Source organism: Vicugna pacos, chromosome 11 (assembly GCF_048564905.1).
Source record: "Vicugna pacos chromosome 11, VicPac4, whole genome shotgun sequence".
NCBI classification, from domain to species: Eukaryota; Metazoa; Chordata; class Mammalia; order Artiodactyla; family Camelidae; genus Vicugna; species Vicugna pacos.
This window is the reverse complement of record NC_132997.1, coordinates 4,075,500-4,096,093: the sequence shown is the minus strand read 5'-3', so window position 1 is coordinate 4,096,093 and position 20,594 is coordinate 4,075,500.

Sequence of the window (20,594 nt, the reverse complement as noted above, 5' to 3'; positions counted from 1 at the left end):
AAACACTTACTCTGGTTTCTCAGTCTGTTTCCTAGTGCCGGTTTGAAGTGCCTGACGTTTTCACTGTAAAACCGATTTGGAGCTTGTACCTCCCCATATAAATGTATGGAGTGGAGTTGGCAACTGAAAAGAAACTTTGTGTTCCCTTCAAGCTAGGTGAAGGACGGCTTTCACAAACACTTATATCTCAGAACTGAGCATGTGGAGAGACGTTCGTTCATCCAGCACAAAGGGAACGGGTTGCAGGAGAAACACTTACTCTGGTTTCTCAGTCTGTTTCCTACTGCCGGTTTGAAGTGCCTGCCGATTTCACTGTAAAACCGAGTTGGAGCTTGTACCTCCCCATATATATGTATGGAGTGGAGTTGGCAACTGAAAAGAAACTTCGTGTTCCTTTCTAACTAGGTGAAGGAAGGCTTTCACACACACTTATCTCTCAGAACTGAGCATGTGGAGAGACGTTCGTTCATCCAGCACAAAGGTCACGTGTTGCAGGAGAAACACTTACTCTGGTTTTTCAGTCTGTTTCCTAGTTCCGGTTTGAAGTGCCTGCCGTTTTCACTGTAAAACCGAGTTGGAGCTTGTACCTCCCCATATATATGTATGGAGTGGAGTTGGCAACTGAAAAGAAACTTTGTGTTCCCTTCAAGCTAGGTGCAGGACGGCTTTCACACACACTTATCTCTCAGAACTGAGCATGTGGAGAGACGTTCGTTCATCCAGCACTAAGGGAACGGGTTGCAGGAGAAACACTTACTCTGGTTTCTCAGTCTGTTCCCTAGTGCCGGTTTGAAGTGCCTGCCGTTTTCACTGTAAAACCGAGTTGGAGCTTGTACCTCCCCATATATATGTATGGATTGGAGTTGGCAACTGAAAAGAAACTTTGTGTTCCCTTCAAGCTAGGTGCAGGACGGATTTAACACACACTTATCTCTCAGAACTGAGCATGTGGAGAGACGTTCGTTCATCCAGCACAAAGGGAACGGGTTGCAGGAGAAACACTTACTCTGGTTTCTCAGTCTGTTTCCTAGTGCCGGTTTGAAGTGCCTGCCGTTTTCACTGTAAAACCGAGTTGGAGCTTCTACCTCCCCATATATATGTATGCAGTGGAGTTGGCAACTGAAAAGAAACTTTGTGTTCCCTTCAAGCTAGGTGCAGGACGGCTTTCACACACAGTTATCTCTCAGAACATAGCATGTGGAGAGACGTTCGTTCATCCAGCACAAAGGGAACGGGTTGTTGTTGAAACACATACTCTGGTTTCTCATTCTGTTTCCTAGTGCCTGTTTGAAGTGCCTGCCTTTTTCACTGTAAAACCGAGTTGGTTCGTGTACCTCCCCATATATATGTATGGAGTGGATTTGACAACTGAAAAGAAACTTCGTGTTCCTTTCAAACTAGGTGAAGGAAGGCTTTCACACACACTTATCTCTCAGAACTGAGCATGTGGAGAGACGTTCGTTCATCCAGCACAAAGGTCACGTGTTGCAGGAGAAACACTTACTCTGGTTTTTCAGTCTGTTTCCTAGTTCCGGTTTGAAGTGCCTGCCGTTTTCACTGTAAAACCGAGTTGGAGCTTGTACCTCCCCATATATATGTATGGAGTGGAGTTGGCAACTGAAAAGAAACTTTGTGTTCCCTTCAAGCTAGGTGCAGGACGGCTTTCACACACACTTATCTCTCAGAACTGAGCATGTGGAGAGACGTTCGTTCATCCAGCACTAAGGGAACGGGTTGCAGGAGAAACACTTACTCTGGTTTCTCAGTCTGTTCCCTAGTGCCGGTTTGAAGTGCCTGCCGTTTTCACTGTAAAACCGAGTTGGAGCTTGTACCTCCCCATATATATGTATGGATTGGAGTTGGCAACTGAAAAGAAACTTTGTGTTCCCTTCAAGCTAGGTGATGGACGGATTTAACACACACTTATCTCTCAGAACTGAGCATGTGGAGAGACGTTCGTTCATCCAGCACAAAGGGAACGGTTTGCAGGAGAAACACTTGCTCTGGTTTCTCAGTCTGTTTCGTAGTGACGGTTTGAAGTGCCTGCCGTTTTCACTGTAAAACCGTGTTGGAGCTTGTACCTCCTCATATATATGTATGGAGTGCAGTTGGCAACTGAAAAGAAACTTCGTGTTCCTTTCAAGTTAGGTGCAGGACGGCTTTCAGACACACTTATCTCTCAGAACTGAGCACGTGGAGAGACGTTCGTTCATCCAGCACAATGGTCACGTGTTGCAAGAGAAACACTTACTCTGGTTTCTCAGTCTGTTTCCTACTGCCGGTTTGAAGTGCCTGCCGTTTTCACTGTAAAACCGAGTTGGAGCTTGTACCTCCCCATATATATGTATGGAGTGGAGTTGGCAACTGAAAAGAAACTTTGTGTTCCCTTCCATCTAGGTGAAGGACGGCTTTCACACACACTTATCTCTCAGAACTGAGCATGTGGAGAGACATTCGTTCATCCAGCACAAAGGGAACGGGTTGCAGGAGAAACACTTACTCTGGTTTCTCAGTCTGTTCCCTAGTGCCGGTTTGAAGTGCCTGCCGTTTTCACTGTAAAACCGAGTTGGAGCTTGTACCTCCCCATATATATGTATGGAGTGGAGTTGGCATCTGAAAAGAAACTTTGTGTTCCCTTCAAGCTAGGTGAAGGACGGCTTTCACACACACTTATCTCTCAGAACTGAGCATGTGGAGAGACGTTCGTTCATCCAGCACAAAGGGAACGGGTTGCAGGAGAAACACTTACTCTGGTTTCTCAGTCTGTTCCCTAGTGCCGGTTTGAAGTGCCTGCCGTTTTCACTGTAAAACCGAGTTGGAGCTTGTACCTCCCCATATATATGTATGGAGTGGAGTTGGCAACTGAAAAGAAACTTTGTGTTCCCTTCAAGCTAGGTGATGGACGGCTTTCACACACACTTATGTCTCAGAAGTGATCATGTGGAGAGACGTTCGTTCATCCAGCACAAAGGGAACGGGTTGCAGGAGAAACACTTACTCTGGTTTCTCAGGCTTTTTCCTAGTGCCCGTTTGAAGTGTCTGCCGTTTTCACTGTAAAACCGAGTTGGAGCTTGTACCACCCCATATATATGTATGGAGTGGAGTTGGCAACTGAAAAGAAACTTTGTGTTCCCTTCAAGCTAGGTGCAGGACGGCTTTCACACACACTTATCGCTCAGAACTGAGCATGTGGAGAGACGTTCGTTCATCCAGCACAAAGGGAACGGTTTGCAGGAGAAACACTTGCTCTGGTTTCTCAGTCTGTTTCGTAGTGACGGTTTGAAGTGCCTGCCGTTTTCACTGTAAAACCGTGTTGGAGCTTGTACCTCCTCATATATATGTATGGAGTACAGTTGGCAACTGAAAAGAAACTTCGTGTTCCTTTCAAGCTAGGTGCAGGACGGCTTTCAGACACACTTATCTCTCAGAACTGAGCACGTGGAGAGACGTTCGTTCATCCAGCACAATGGTCACGTGTTGCAAGAGAAACACTTACTCTGGTTTCTCAGTCTGTTTCCTACTGCCGGTTTGAAGTGCCTGCCGTTTTCACTGTAAAACCGAGTTGGAGCTTGTACCTCCCCATATATATGTATGGAGTGGAGTTGGCAACTGAAAAGAAATTTTGTGTTCCCTTCAAGCTAGGTGCAGGACGGCTTTCACACACACTTATCTCTCAGAACTGAGCATGTGGAGAGACATTCGTTCATCCAGCACAAAGGGAACGGGTTGTTGTTGAAACACTTACTCTGGTTTCTCAGTCTGTTTCCTAGTGCCTGTTTGAAGTGCCTGCCTTTTTCACTGTAAAACCGAGTTGGTTCGTGTACCTCCCCATATATATGTATGGAGTGGAGTTGGCAACTGAAAAGAAACTTCGTGTTCCTTTCAAGCTAGGTGCAGGACGGCTTTCACACACACTTATCTCTCAGAACTGAGCACGTGGAGAGACGTTCGTTCATCCAGCACAATGGTCACGTGTTGCAGGAGAAACACTTACTCTGGTTTCTCAGTCTGTTTCCTAGTGCCGGTTTGAAGTGCCTGCCGTTTTCACTGTAAAACCGAGTTGGAGCTTGTACCTCCCCATATATATGTATGGAGTGGAGTTGGCAACTGAAAAGAAACTTTGTGTTCCCTTCAAGCTAGGTGCAGGACGGCTTTCACACACACTTATCTCTCAGAACTGAGCATGTGGAGAGACGTTCGTTCATCCAGCACAAAAGGAACGGGTTGCAGGAGAAACACTTACTCTGGTTTCTCAGTCTGTTCCCTAGTGCCGGTTTGAAGTGCCTGCCGTTTTCACTGTAAAACCGAGTTGGAGATTGTACCTCCCCATATATATGTATGGAGTGGAGTTGGCATCTTAAAAGAAACTGTGTGTTCCCTTCAAGCTAGGTGAAGGACGGCTTTCACACACACTTATCTCTCAGAATTGAGCATGTGGAGAGACGTTCGTTCATCCAGCACAAAGGGAACGGGTTGCAGGAGAAACACTTACTCTGGTTTCTCAGTCTGTTTCCTAGTGCCGGTTTTAAGTGCCTGCCGTTTTCACTGTAAAACCGAGTTGGAGCTTGTACTTCCCCATATATATGTATGGAGTGAATTTGGCAACTGAAAAGAAACTGTGTGTTCCCTTCAAGCTAGGTGAAGGACGGCTTTCACACACACTTATCTCTCAGAAATGAGCATGTGGAGAGACGTTCGTTCATCCAGCACTAAGGGAACGGGTTTCAGGAGAAACACTTACTCTGGTTTCTCAGTCTATTTCCTAGTGCCGGTTTGAAGTGCCTGCCTTTTTCACTGTAAAACCGAGTTGGAGCTTGTACCTCCCCATATATATGTATGGAATGGAGTTGGCAACTGAAAAGAAACTTTGTGTTCCTTTCAAGCGAGGTGAAGGACGGCTTTCACACACACTTATCTCTCAGAACTGAGCATGTGGAGAGACGTTCGTTCATCCAGCACAAAGGGAACGGGTTGCAGGAGAAACACTTACTCTGGTTTCTAAGTCTGTTCCCTAGTGCCTGTTTGAAGTGCCTGCCGTTTTCACTGTAAAACCGAGTTGGAGCTTGTACCTCCCCATATATATGTATGGAGTGGAGTTGGCAACTGAAAAGAAATTTAGTGTTCATTTCAAGCTAGGTGCAGGACGGCTTTCACACACACTTATCTCTCAGAACTGAGCATGTGGAGAGACGTTCGTTCATCCAGCACAAAGGGAACGGGCTGCAGGAGAAACAATTACTCTGGTTTCTCAGTCTGTTTCCTAGTGCCGGTTTGAATTGCCTGCCTTTTTCACTGTAAACCCGAGTTGGAGCTTGTACCTCCCCATATGTATATATGGAGTGGAGTTGGCAACTGAAAAGAAATTTTGTGTTCCCTTCAAGCTAGGTGAAGGACGGCTTTCACACACACTTATCTCTCAGAACTGAGCATGTGGAGAGACGTTCGTTCATCCAGCACTAAGGGAACGGGTTGCAGGAGAAACACTTACTCTGGTTTCTCAGTCTGTTTCCTAGTGCCGGTTTGAAGTGCCTGCCGTTTTCACTGTAAAACCGAGTTGGAGCTTGTACCTCCCCATATATATGTATGGAGTGGAGTTGGCAACTGAAAAGAAACTTTGTGTTCCCTTCAAGCTAGGTGATGTACGGCTTTCACACACACTTATCTCTCAGAACTGAGCATGTGGAGAGACGTTCGTTCATCCAGCACAAACGGAACGGTTTGCAGGAGAAACACTTACTCTGGTTTCTCAGTCTCTTCCCTTGTGCCGGTTTGAAGTGCCTGCCGTTTTCACTGTAAAACCGAGTTGGAGCTTGTACCTCCCCATATATATGTAAGGAGTGGAGTTGGAAACTGAAAAGAAACTTCGTGTTCCTTTCAAGCTAGGTGAAGGACGGCTTTCACACACACTTATCTCTCAGAACTGAGCATGTGGAGAGACGTTCGTTCATCCAGCACAAAGGGAACGTGTTGCAGGAGAAACAATTACTCTGGTTTCTCAGTCTGTTTCCTAGTGCCGGTTTGAAGTGCCTGCGGTTTTCACTGTAAAACCGAGTTGGAGCTTGTACCTCCCCATATATATGTATGGAGTGGAGATGGCAACTGAAAAGAAAATTTGTGTTCCCTTCAAGCTAGGTGCAGGACGGCTTTCACACACACTTATCTCTCAGAACTGAGCATGTGGAGAGACGTTCGTTCATCCAGCACTAAGGGAAGGGGTTGAAGGAGAAACACTTACTCTGGTTTCTCAGTCTGTTCCCTAGTGCCGGTTTGAAGTGCCTGCCGTTTTCACTGTAAAACCGAGTTGGAGCTTGTACATCCCCACATATATGTATGGCGTGGAGTTGGCAACAGAAAAGAAACTTTGTGTTCCCTTCAAGCAAGGTGCAGGACGGCTTTCACACACACTTATCTCTCAGAACTGAGCATGTGGAGAGACGTTCGTTCATCCAGCACAAAGGGAACGGGTTGCAGGAGAAACACTTACTCTGGTTTCTCAGTCTGTTTCCTAGTGCCGGTTTGAAGTGCCTGCCGTTTTCACTGTAAAACCGAGTTGGAGCTTGTACCTCCCCATATATATGTATGGAGTTGAGTTGGCAACTGAAAAGAAACTTTGTGTTCCCTTCAAGCTAGGTGCAGGACGGCTTTCACACACACTTATCTCTCAGAACTGAGCATGTGGAGAGACGTTCGTTCATCCAACACTAAGGGAACGGGTTGCAGGAGAAACACTTACTCTGGTTTCTCAGTCTGTTCCCTAGTGCCGGTTTGAAGTGCCTGCCGTTTTCACTGTAAAACCGAGTTGGAGCTTGTACCTCCCCATATATATGTATGGATTGGAGTTGGCAACTGAAAAGAAACTTTGTGTTCCCTTCAAGCTAGGTGATGGACGGATTTCACACACACTTATCTCTCAGAACTGAGCATGTGGAGAGACGTTCGTTCATCCAGCACAAAGGGAACGGGTTGCAGGAGAAACACTTACTCTGGTTTCTCAGTCTGTTTCCTAGTGCCGGTTTGAAGTGCCTGCCGTTTTCACTGTAAAACCGAGTTGGAGCTTCTACCTCCCCATATATATGTATGCAGTGGAGTTGGCAACTGAAAAGAAACTTTGTGTTCCTTTCAAGCTAGGTGAAGGACGGCTTTCACACACACTTATCTCTCAGAACTGAGCATGTGGAGAGACGTTCGTTCATCCAGCACAAAGGGAACGGGTTGCAGGAGAAACACTTACTCTGGTTTCTAAGTCTATTCCCTAGTGCCTGTTTGAAGTGCCTGCCGTTTTCACTGTAAAACCGAGTTGGAGCTTGTACCTCCCCATATATATGTATGGAGTGGAGTTGGCAACTGAAAAGAAATTTAGTGTTCCTTTCAAGCTAGGTGCAGGACGGCTTTCACACACACTTATCTCTCAGAACTGAGCATGTGGAGAGACGTTCGTTCATCCAGCACAAAGGGAACGGGCTGCAGGAGAAACAATTACTCTGGTTTCTCAGTCTGTTTACTAGTGCCGGTTTGAATTGCCTGCCTTTTTCACTGTAAAACCGAGTTGGAGCTTGTACCTCCCCATATATATATATGGAGTGGAGTTGGCAACTGAAAAGAAATTTTGTGTTCCCTTCAAGCTAGGTGCAGGACGGCTTTCACACACACTTATCTCTCAGAACTGAGCATGTGGAGAGACGTTCGTTCATCCAGCACTAAGGGAACGGGTTGCAGGAGAAACACTTACTCTGGTTTCTCAGTCTGTTTCCTAGTGCCGGTTTGAAGTGCCTGCCGTTTTCACTGTAAAACCGAGTTGGAGCTTGTACCTCCCCATATATATGTATGGAGTGGAGTTGGCAACTGAAAAGAAACTTTGTGTTCCCTTCAAACTAGGTGATGTACGGCTTTCACACACACTTATCTCTCAGAACTGAGCATGTGGAGAGACGTTCGTTCATCCAGCACAAACGGAACGGTTTGCAGGAGAAACACTTACTCTGGTTTCTCATTCTCTTCCCTTGTGCCGGTTTGAAGTGCCTGCCGTTTTCACTGTAAAACCGAGTTGGAGCTTGTACCTCCCCATATATATGTAAGGAGTGGAGTTGGAAACTGAAAAGAAACTTCGTGTTCCTTTCAAGCTAGGTGAAGGACGGCTTTCACACACACTTATCTCTCAGAACTGAGCATGTGGAGAGACGTTCGTTCATCCAGCACAAAGGGAACGTGTTGCAGGAGAAACAATTACTCTGGTTTCTCAGTCTGTTTCCTAGTGCCGGTTTGAAGTGCCTGCCGTTTTCACTGTAAAACCGAGTTGGAGCTTGTACCTCCCCATATATATGTATGGAGTGGAGTTGGCAACTGAAAAGAAAATTTGTGTTCCCTTCAAGCTAGGTGCAGGACGGCTTTCACACACACTTATCTCTCAGAACTGAGCATGTGGAGAGACGTTCGTTCATCCAGCACTAAGGGAACGGGTTGAAGGAGAAACACTTACTCTGGTTTCTCAGTCTGTTTCCTAGTGCCGGTTTGAAGTGCCTGCCGTTTTCACTGTAAAACCGCGTTGGAGCTTGTACATCCCCACATATATGTATGGCGTGGTGTTGGCAACAGAAAAGAAACTTTGTGTTCCCTTCAAGCTAGGTGCAGGACGGCTTTCACACACACTTTTCTCTCAGAACTGAGCATGTGGAGAGACGTTCGTTCATCCAGCACAAAGGGAACGGGTTGCAGGAGAAACACTTACTCTGGTTTCTCAGTCTGTTTCCTAGTGCCGGTTTGAAGTGCCTGCCGTTTTTACTGTAAAACCGAGTTGGAGCTTGTACCTCCCCATATATATGTATGGAGTGGAGTTGGCAACTGAAAAGAAACTTTGTGTTCCCTTCAAGCTAGGTGCAGGACGGCTTTCACACACACTTATCTCTCAGAACTGAGCATGTGGAGAGACGTTCGTTCATCCAGCACAAAGGGAACGGGTTGCAGGGGAAACACTTACTCTGGTTTCTCAGTCTGTTTCCTAGTGCCGGTTTGAAGTGCCTGCCGTTTTCACTGTAAAACCGAGTTGGAGCTTGTACCTCCCCATATATATGTATGGATTGGAGTTGCAACTGAAAAGAAACTTTGTGTTCCCTTCAAGCTAGGTGAAGAACGGCTTTCACACACACTTAACTCTCAGAACTGAGCATGTGGAGAGACGTTCGTTCATCCAGCACAAAGGGAACGGGTTGCAGGGAAACACTTACTCTGGTTTCTCAGTCTGTTTCCTAGTGCCGGTTTGAAGTGCCTGACTTTTTCACTGTAAAACCGAGTTGGAGCTTGTACCTCCCCATATATATGTATGGAGTGAAGTTGGCAACTGAAAAGAAACTTCGTGTTCCCTTCAAGCTAGGTGAAGGACGGCTTTCACACACACTTATCTCTCAGAACTGAGCATGTGGAGAGACGTTCGTTCATCCAGCACAAAGGGAACGGGTTGCAGGGGAAACGCTTACTCTGATTTCTCAGACTGTTCCATAGTGCCGGTTTGAAGTGCCTGTCGTTTTCACTGTATAACCGAGTTGGAGCTTGTACCTCCCCTTATATATGTATGGAGTGGAGTTGGCAACTGAAAAGAAACTTTGTTTTCCCTTCAAGGTAGGTGCAGGACGGCTTTCACACACACTTATCTCTCAGAACTGAGCATGTGGAGAGACGTTCGTTCATCCAGCACAAAGGGAACAGGTTGCAGGAGAAACACTTACTCTGGTTTCTCAGTCTGTTCCCTAGTGCCGGTTTGAAGTGCCTGCCGTTTTCACTGTAAAACCGAGTTGGAGCTTGTACCTCCCCATATATATGTATGGAGTGGAGTTGGCAACTGAAAAGAAACTTTGTGTTCCCTTCAAGCTATGTGCAGGACGGCTTTCACACACACTTATCTCTCAGAACTGAGCATGTGGAGAGACGTTCGTTCATCCAGCACAAAGGGAACGGGTTGCAGGAGAAACACTTACTCTGGTTTCTCAGTCTGTTCCCTAGTGCCGGTTTGAAGTGCCTGCCGTTTTCAGTGTAAAAACGTGTTGGAGCTTGTACCTCCCCATATATATGTATGGAGTGGAGTTGGCAACTCAAAAGAACCTTCGTGTTCCCTTCAAGCTATGTGAAGGACGGCTTTCACACACACATATCTCTCAGAACTGAGCATGTGTAGAGACGTTCGTTCATCCAGCAAAAAGGGAACGGGTTGCAGGAGAAACACTTACTCTGGTTTCTCAGTCTGTTTCCTAGTGCCGGTTTGAAGTGCCTGCCGTTTTCACTGTAAAACCGAGTTGGAGCTTGTACCTCCCCATATATATGTATGGAGTGGAGTTGGCAACTGAAAAGAAACTTTGTGTTCCCTTCAAGCTAGGTGAAGGACGGCTTTCACACACACATATCTCTCAGAAGTGAGCATGTGGAGAGACGTTCGTTCATCAAGCAAAAAGGGAACGGGTTGCAGGATAAACACTTACTCTGGATTCTCATTCTGTTTCCTAGTGCCGGTATGAAGTGCCTGCCGTTTTCACTGTAAAACCGAGTTGGAGCTTGTACCTCCCCATATATATGTATGGAGTGGAGTTGGCAACTGAAAAGAAACTTCGTGTTCCCTTCAAGCTATGTGAAGGACGGCTTTCACACACACTTATCTCTCAGAACTGAGCATGTGGAGAGACGTTCGTTCATCCAGCACAAAGGGAACAGGTTGCAGGAGAAACACTTACTCTGGTTTCTCAGTCTGTTCCCTAGTGCCGGTTTGAAGTGCCTGCCGTTTTCACTGTAAAACCGAGTTGGAGCTTGTACCTCCCCATATATATGTATGGAGTGGAGTTGGCAACTGAAAAGAAACTTCGTGTTCCCTTCAAGCTAGGTGAAGGACGGCTTTCACACACACTTACCTCTCAGAACTGAGCATGTGGAGAGACGTTCGATCATCCAGCTCAAAGGGAACTGGTTGCATGAGAAACACTTACTCTGGTTTGTCAGTCTGTTTCCTAGTGCCGGTATGAAGTGCCTGCCGTTTTCACTCTAAAACCGTGTTGGAGCTTGTACCTCCCCATATATATGTATGGAGTGGACTTGGCAACTGAAAAAAACTTCATGTTCCCTTCAAGCTAGGTGAAGGACGGCTTTCACACACACTTATCTCTCAGAACTGAGCATGTGGAGAGACGTTCGTTCATCCAGCACAAAGGGAACGGGTTGCAGGAGAAACACTTACTCTGGTTTCTCAGTCTGTTTCCTAGTGCCGGTTTTAAGTGCCTGCCGTTTTCACTGTAAAACCGAGTTGGAGCTTGTACTTCCCCATATATATGTATGGAGTGGATTTGGCAACTGAAAAGAAACTTTGTGTTCCCTTCAAGCTAGGTGCAGGACGGCTTTCACACACACTTATCTCTCAGAACTGAGCATGTGGAGAGACGTTCGTTCATCCAGCACTAAGGGAACGGGTTGCAGGAGAAACACTTACTCTGGTTTCTCAGTCTGTTTCCTAGTGCCGGTTTGAAGTGCCTGCCGTTTTTACTGTAAAACCGAGTTGGAGCTTGTACCTCCCCATATATATGTATGGAGTGGAGTTGGCAACTGAAAAGAAACTTTGTGTTCCCTTCAAGCTAGGTGCAGGACGGCTTTCACACACATTTATCTCTCAGAACTGAGCATGTGGAGAGACGTTCGTTCATCCAGCACAAAGGGAACGGGTTGCAGGGGAAACACTTACTCTGGTTTCTCAGTCTGTTTTCTAGTGCCGGTTTGAAGTGCCTGCCGTTTTCACTGTAAAACCGAGTTGGAGCTTGTACCTCCCCATATATATGTATGGATTGGAGTTGCAACTGAAAAGAAACTTTGTGTTCCCTTCAAGCTAGGTGAAGAACGGCTTTCACACACACTTATCTCTCAGAACTGAGCATGTGGAGAGACGTTCGTTCATCCAGCACAAAGGGAACGGGTTGCAGGAGAAACACTTACTCTGGTTTCTCAGTCTGTTTCCTAGTGCCGGTTTGAAGTGCCTGACTTTTTCACTGTAAAACCGAGTTGGAGCTTGTACCTCCCCATATATATGTATGGAGTGAAGTTGGCAACTGAAAAGAAACTTCGTGTTCCCTTCAAGCTAGGTGAAGGACGGCTTTCACACACACTTATCTCTCAGAACTGATCATGTGGAGAGACGTTCGTTCATCCAGCACAAAGGGAACGGGTTGCAGGATAAACGCTTACTCTGATTTCTCAGACTGTTCCCTAGTGCCGGTTTGAAGTGCCTGTCGTTTTCACTGTATAACCGAGTTGGAGCTTGTACCTCCCCTTATATATGTATGGAGTGGAGTTGGCAACTGAAAAGAAACTTTGTTTTCCCTTCAAGGTAGGTGCAGGACGGCTTTCACACACACTTATCTCTCAGAACTGAGCATGTGGAGAGACGTTCGTTCATCCAGCACAAAGGGAACAGGTTGCAGGAGAAACACTTACTCTGGTTTCTCAGTCTGTTCCCTAGTGCCGGTTTGAAGTGCCTGCCGTTTTCACTGTAAAACCGAGTTGGAGCTTGTACCTCCCCATATATATGTATGGAGTGGAGTTGGCAACTGAAAAGAAACTTTGTGTTCCCTTCAAGCTATGTGCAGGACGGCTTTCACACACACTTATCTCTCAGAACTGAGCATGTGGAGAGACGTTCGTTCATCCAGCACAAAGGGAACGGGTTGCAGGAGAAACACTTACTCTGGTTTCTCAGTCTGTTCCCTAGTGCCGGTTTGAAGTGCCTGCCGTTTTCAGTGTAAAAACGAGTTGGAGCTTGTACCTCCCCATATATATGTATGGAGTGGAGTTGGCAACTCAAAAGAACCTTCGTGTTCCCTTCAAGCTAGGTGAAGGACGGCTTTCACACACACTTACCTCTCAGAACTGAGCATGTGGAGAGACGTTCGATCATCCAGCTCAAAGGGAACTGGTTGCATGAGAAACACTTACTCTGGTTTGTCAGTCTGTTTCCTAGTGCCGGTATGAAGTGCCTGCCGTTTTCACTCTAAAACCGTGTTGGAGCTTGTACCTCCCCATATATATGTATGGAGTGGACTTGGCAACTGAAAAAAACTTCATGTTCCCTTCAAGCTAGGTGAAGGACGGCTTTCACACACACTTATCTCTCAGAACTGAGCATGTGGAGAGACGTTCGTTCATCCAGCACAAAGGGAACGGGTTGCAGGAGAAACACTTACTCTGGTTTCTCAGTCTGTTTCCTAGTGCCGGTTTTAAGTGCCTGCCGTTTTCACTGTAAAACCGAGTTGGAGCTTGTACTTCCCCATATATATGTATGGAGTGGATTTGGCAACTGAAAAGAAACTTTGTGTTCCCTTCAAGCTAGGTGCAGGACGGCTTTCACACACACTTATCTCTCAGAACTGAGCATGTGGAGAGACGTTCGTTCATCCAGCACTAAGGGAACGGGTTGCAGGAGAAACACTTACTCTGGTTTCTCAGTCTGTTTCCTAGTGCCGGTTTGAAGTGCCTGCCGTTTTTACTGTAAAACCGAGTTGGAGCTTGTACCTCCCCATATATATGTATGGAGTGGAGTTGGCAACTGAAAAGAAACTTTGTGTTCCCTTCAAGCTAGGTGCAGGACGGCTTTCACACACATTTATCTCTCAGAACTGAGCATGTGGAGAGACGTTCGTTCATCCAGCACAAAGGGAACGGGTTGCAGGGGAAACACTTACTCTGGTTTCTCAGTCTGTTTTCTAGTGCCGGTTTGAAGTGCCTGCCGTTTTCACTGTAAAACCGAGTTGGAGCTTGTACCTCCCCATATATATGTATGGATTGGAGTTGCAACTGAAAAGAAACTTTGTGTTCCCTTCAAGCTAGGTGAAGAACGGCTTTCACACACACTTATCTCTCAGAACTGAGCATGTGGAGAGACGTTCGTTCATCCAGCACAAAGGGAACGGGTTGCAGGAGAAACACTTACTCTGGTTTCTCAGTCTGTTTCCTAGTGCCGGTTTGAAGTGCCTGACTTTTTCACTGTAAAACCGAGTTGGAGCTTGTACCTCCCCATATATATGTATGGAGTGAAGTTGGCAACTGAAAAGAAACTTCGTGTTCCCTTCAAGCTAGGTGAAGGACGGCTTTCACACACACTTATCTCTCAGAACTGATCATGTGGAGAGACGTTCGTTCATCCAGCACAAAGGGAACGGGTTGCAGGATAAACGCTTACTCTGATTTCTCAGACTGTTCCCTAGTGCCGGTTTGAAGTGCCTGTCGTTTTCACTGTATAACCGAGTTGGAGCTTGTACCTCCCCTTATATATGTATGGAGTGGAGTTGGCAACTGAAAAGAAACTTTGTTTTCCCTTCAAGGTAGGTGCAGGACGGCTTTCACACACACTTATCTCTCAGAACTGAGCATGTGGAGAGACGTTCGTTCATCCAGCACAAAGGGAACAGGTTGCAGGAGAAACACTTACTCTGGTTTCTCAGTCTGTTCCCTAGTGCCGGTTTGAAGTGCCTGCCGTTTTCACTGTAAAACCGAGTTGGAGCTTGTACCTCCCCATATATATGTATGGAGTGGAGTTGGCAACTGAAAAGAAACTTTGTGTTCCCTTCAAGCTATGTGCAGGACGGCTTTCACACACACTTATCTCTCAGAACTGAGCATGTGGAGAGACGTTCGTTCATCCAGCACAAAGGGAACGGGTTGCAGGAGAAACACTTACTCTGGTTTCTCAGTCTGTTCCCTAGTGCCGGTTTGAAGTGCCTGCCGTTTTCAGTGTAAAAACGAGTTGGAGCTTGTACCTCCCCATATATATGTATGGAGTGGAGTTGGCAACTCAAAAGAACCTTCGTGTTCCCTTCAAGCTAGGTGAAGGACGGCTTTCACACACACATATCTCTCAGAACTGAGCATGTGTAGAGACGTTCGTTCATCCAGCAAAAAGGGAACGGGTTGCAGGAGAAACACTTACTCTGGTTTCTCAGTCTGTTTCCTAGTGCCGGTTTGAAGTGCCTGCCGTTTTCACTGTAAAACCGAGTTGGAGCTTGTACCTCCCCATATATATGTATGGAGTGGAGTTGGCAACTGAAAAGAAACTTTGTGTTCCCTTCAAGCTAGGTGAAGGACGGCTTTCACACACACATATCTCTCAGAAGTGAGCATGTGGAGAGACGTTCGTTCATCAAGCAAAAAGGGAACGGGTTGCAGGATAAACACTTACTCTGGATTCTCATTCTGTTTCCTAGTGCCGGTTTGAAGTGCCTGCCGTTTTCACTGTAAAACCGAGTTGGAGCTTTTACCTCCCCATATATATGTATGGAGTGGAGTTGGCAACTGAAAAGAAACTTCGTGTTCCCTTCAAGCTTGGTGAAGGACGGCTTTCACACACACTTATCTCTCAGAACTGAGCATGTGGAGAGACGTTCGTTCATCCAGCACAAAGGGAACAGGTTGCAGGAGAAACACTTACTCTGGTTTCTCAGTCTGTTCCCTAGTGCCGGTTTGAAGTGCCTGCCGTTTTCACTGTAAAACCGAGTTGGAGCTTGTACCTCCCCATATATATGTATGGAGTGGAGTTGGCAACTGAAAAGAAACTTCGTGTTCCCTTCAAGCTAGGTGAAGGACGGCTTTCACACACACTTACCTCTCAGAACTGAGCATGTGGAGAGACGTTCGATCATCCAGCTCAAAGTGAACTGGTTGCATGAGAAACACTTACTCTGGTTTGTCAGTCTGTTTCCTAGTGCCGGTATGAAGTGCCTGCCGTTTTCACTGTAAAACCGTGTTGGAGCTTGTACCTCCCCATATATATGTATGGAGTGGACTTGGCAACTGAAAAGAAACTTCATGTTCCCTTCAAGCTAGGTGAAGGACGGCTTTCACACACACTTATCTCTCAGAACTGAGCATGTGGAGAGACGTTCGTTCATCCAGCACAAAGGGAACGGGTTGCAGGAGAAACACTTACTCTGGTTTCTCAGTCTGTTTCCTAGTGCCGGTTTTAAGTGCCTGCCGTTTTCACTGTAAAACCGAGTTGGAGCTTGTACTTCCCCATATATATGTATGGAGTGGATTTGGCAACTGAAAAGAAACTTTGTGTTCCCTTCAAGCTAGGTGAAGGACGGCTTTCACACACACTTATCTCTCAGAACTGAGCATGTGGAGAGACGTTCGTTCATCCAGCACAAAGGGAACGGGTTGCAGGAGAAACACTTACTCTGGTTTCTCAGTCTGTTTCCTAGTGCCGGTTTGAAGTGCCTGCCGTTTTCACTGTAAAACCGAGTTGGAGCTTGTACCTCCCCATATATATGTATGGAATGGAGTTGGCAACTGAAAAGAAACTTTGTGTTCCTTTCAAGCTAGGTGAAGGACGGCTTTCACACACACTTATCTCTCAGAACTGAGCATGTGGAGAGACGTTCGTTCATCCAGCACAAAGGGAACGGGTTGCAGGAGAAACACTTACTCTGGTTTCTAAGTCTGTTCCCTAGTGCCTGTTAGAAGTGCCTGCCTTTTTCACTGTAATACCGAGTTGGAGCTTGTACCTCCCCATATATATGTATGGAGTGGAGTTGGAAACTGAAAAGAAATTTAGTGTTCCTTTCAATCTAGGTGCAGGACGGCTTTCACACACACTTATCTCTCAGAACTGAGCATGTGGAGAGACGTTCGTTCATCCAGCACAAAGGGAACGGGCTGCAGGAGAAACAATTACTCTGGTTTCTCAGTCTGTTTCCTAGTGCCGGTTTGAATTGCCTGCCTTTTTCACTGTAAAACCGAGTTGGAGCTTGTACCTCCCCATAAATATATATGGAGTGGAGTTGGCAACCTAAAAGAAATTTTGTGTTCCCTTCAAGCTAGGTGCAGGACGGCTTTCACACACACTTATCTCTCAGAACTGAGCATGTGGAGAGACGTTCGTTCATCCAGCACTAAGGGAACGGGTTGCAGGAGAAACACTTACTCTGGTTTCTCAGTCTGTTTCCTAGTGCCGGTTTGAAGTGCCTGCCGTTTTCACTGTAAAACCGAGTTGGAGCTTGTACCTCCCCATATATATGTATGGAGTGGAGTTGGCAACTGAAAAGAAACTTTGTGTTCCCTTCAAGCTAAGTGATGTACGGCTTTCACACACACTTATCTCTCAGAACTGAGCATGTGGAGAGACGTTCGTTCATCCAGCACAAACGGAACGGTTTGCAGGAGAAACACTTACTCTGGTTTCTCAGTCTCTTCCCTTGTGCCGGTTTGAAGTGCCTGCCGTTTTCACTGTAAAACCGAGTTGGAGTTTGTACCTCCCCATATATATGTAAGGAGTGGAGTTGGAAACTGAAAAGAAACTTCGTGTTCCTTTCAAGCTTGGTGAAGGACGGCTTTCACACACAATTATCTCTCAGAACTGAGCATGTGGAGAGACGTTCGTTCATCCAGCACAAAGGGAACGTGTTGCAGGAGAAACAATTACTCTGGTTTCTCAGTCTGTTTCCTAGTGCCGGTTTGAAGTGCCTGCCGTTTTCACTGTAAAGCCGAGTTGGAGCTTGTACCTCCCCATATATATGTATGGAGTGGAGTTGGCAAATGAAAAGAAAATTTGTGTTCCCTTCAAGCTAGGTGAAGGACGGTTTTCACACACACTTATCTCTCAGAACTGAGCATGTGGAGAGACGTTCGTTCATCCAGCACTAAGGGAACGGGTTGTAGGAGAAACACTTACTCTGGTTTCTCAGTCTGTTCCCTAGTGCCGGTTTGAAGTGCCTGCCGTTTTCACTGTAAAACCGAGTTGGAGCTTGTACATCCCCACATATATGTATGGCGTGGAGTTGGCAACAGAAAAGAAACTTTGTGTTCCCTTCAAGCTGGGTGCAGGACGGCTTTCACACTCACTTATCTCTCAGAACTGAGCATGTGGAGAGACGTTCGTTCATCCAGCACAAAGGGAACGGGTTGCAGGAGAAACACTTTCTCTGGTTTCTCAGTCTGTTTCCTAGTGCCGGTTTGAAGTGCCTGCCGTTTTCACTGTAAAACCGAGTTGGAGCTTGTACCTCCCCATATATATGTATGGAGTGGAGTTGGCAACTGAAAAGAAACTTTGTGTTCCCTTCAAGCTAGGTGCAGGACGGCTTTCACACACACTTATCTCTCAGAACTGAGCATGTGGAGAGACGTTCGTTCATCCAGCACTAAGGGAACGGGTTGCAGGAGAAACACTTACTCTGGTTTCTCAGTCTGTTCCCTAGTGCCGGTTTGAAGTGCCTGCCGTTTTCACTGTAAAACCGAGTTGGAGCTTGTACCTCCCCATATATATGTATGGATTGGAGTTGGCAACTGAAAAGAAACTTTGTGTTCCCTTCAAGCTAGGTGATGGACGGATTTCACACACACTTATCTCTCAGAACAGAGCATGTGGAGAGACGTTCGTTCATCCAGCACAAAGGGAACGGGTTGCAGGAGAAACACTTACTCTGGTTTCTCAGTCTGTTTCCTAGTGCCGGTTTTAAGTGCCTGCCGTTTTCACTGTAAAACCGAGTTGGAGCTTGTACTTCCCCATATATATGTATGGAGTGGATTTGGCAACTGAAAAGAAACTTTGTGTTCCCTTCAAGCTAGGTGAAGGACGGCTTTCACACACACTTATCTCTCAGAACTGAGCATGTGGAGAGACGTTCGTTCATCCAGCACAAAGGGAACGGGTTGCAGGAGAAACACTTACTCTGGTTTCAAAGTCTGTTCCCTAGTGCCTGTTTGAAGTGCCTGCCGTTTTCACTGTAAAACCGAGTTGGAGCTTGTACCTCCCCATATATATGTATGGAGTGGAGTTGGCAACTGAAAAGAAATTTAGTGTTCCTTTCAAGCTAGGTGCAGGACCGCTTTCACACACACTTATCTCTCAGAACTGAGCATGTGGAGAGACGTTCGTTCATCCAGCACAAAGGGAACGGGCTGCAGGAGAAACAATTACTCTGGTTTCTCAGTCTGTTTCCTAGTGCCGGTTTGAATTGCCTGCCTTTTTCACTGCAAAACCGAGTTGGAGCTTGTACCTCCCCATATATATATATGGAGTGGAGTTGGCAACTGAAAAGAAACTTTGTGTTCCCTTCAAGCTAGGTGCAGGACGGCTTTCACACACACTTATCTCTCAGAACTGAGCATGTGGAGAGACGTTCGTTCATCCAGCACTAAGGGAACGGGTTGCAGGAGAAACACTTACTCTGGTTTCTCAGTCTGTTTCCTAGTGCCGGTTTGAAGTGCCTGCCGTTTTCACTGTAAAACCGAGTTGGAGCTTGTACCTCCCCATATATATCTATGGAGTGGAGTTGGCAACTGAAAAGAAACTTTGTGTTCCCTTCAAGCTAGGTGATGTACGGCTTTCACACACACTTATCTCTCAGAACTGAGCATGTGGAGAGACGTTCGTTCATCCAGCACAAACGGAACGGTTTGCAGGAGAAACACTTACTCTGGTTTCTCAGTCTCTTCCCTTGTGCCGGTTTGAAGTGCCTGCCGTTTTCACTGTAAAACCGAGTTGGAGCTTGTACCTCCCCATATATATGTAAGGAGTGGAGTTGGAAACTGAAAAGAAACTTCGTGTTCCTTTCAAGCTAGGTGAAGGACGGCTTTCACACACACTTATCTCTCAGAACTGAGCATGTGGAGAGACGTTCGTTCATCCAGCACAAAGGGAACGTGTTGCAGGAGAAACAATTACTCTGGTTTCTCAGTCTGTTTCCTAGTGCCGGTTTGAAGTGCCTGCCGTTTTCACTGTAAAACCGAGTTGGAACTTGTACCTCCCCATATATATGTATGGAGTGGATTTGGCAACTGAAAAGAAAATTTGTGTTCCCTTCAAGCTAGGTGCAGGACGGCTTTCACACACACTTATCTCTCAGAAATGAGCATGTGGAGGGACGTTCGTTCATCCAGCACTAAGGGAACGGGTTGAAGGAGAAACACTTACTCTGGTTTCTCAGTCTGTTCCCTAGTGCCGGTTTGAAGTGCCTGCCGTTTTCACTGTAAAACCGAGTTGGAGCTTGTACATCCCCACATATATGTATGGCGTGGAGTTGGCAACAGAAAAGAAACTTTGTGTTCCCTTCAAGCTAGGTGCAGGACGGCTTTCACACACACTTATCTCTCAGAACTGAGCATGTGGAGAGACGTTCGTTCATCCAGCACAAAGGGAACGGGTTGCAGGAGAAACACTTACTCTGGTTTCTCAGTCTGTTTCCTAGTGCCGGTTTGAAGTGCCTGCCGTTTTTACTGTAAAACCGAGTTGGAGCTTGTACCTCCCCATATATATGTATGGAGTGGAGTTGGCAACTGAAAAGAAACTTTGTGTTCCCTTCAAGCTAGGTGCAGGACGGCTTTCACACACACTTATCTCTCAGAACTGAGCATGTGGAGAGACGTTCGTTCATCCAGCACAAAGGGAACGGGTTGCAGGAGAAACACTTACTCTGGTTTCTCAGTCTGTTTCCTAGTGCCGGTTTGAAGTGCCTGACGTTTTCACTGTAAAACCGATTTGGAGCTTGTACCTCCCCATATATATGTATGGAGTGGAGTTGGCAACTGAAAAGAAACTTTGTGTTCCCTTCAAGCTAGGTGAAGGACGGCTTTCACAAACACTT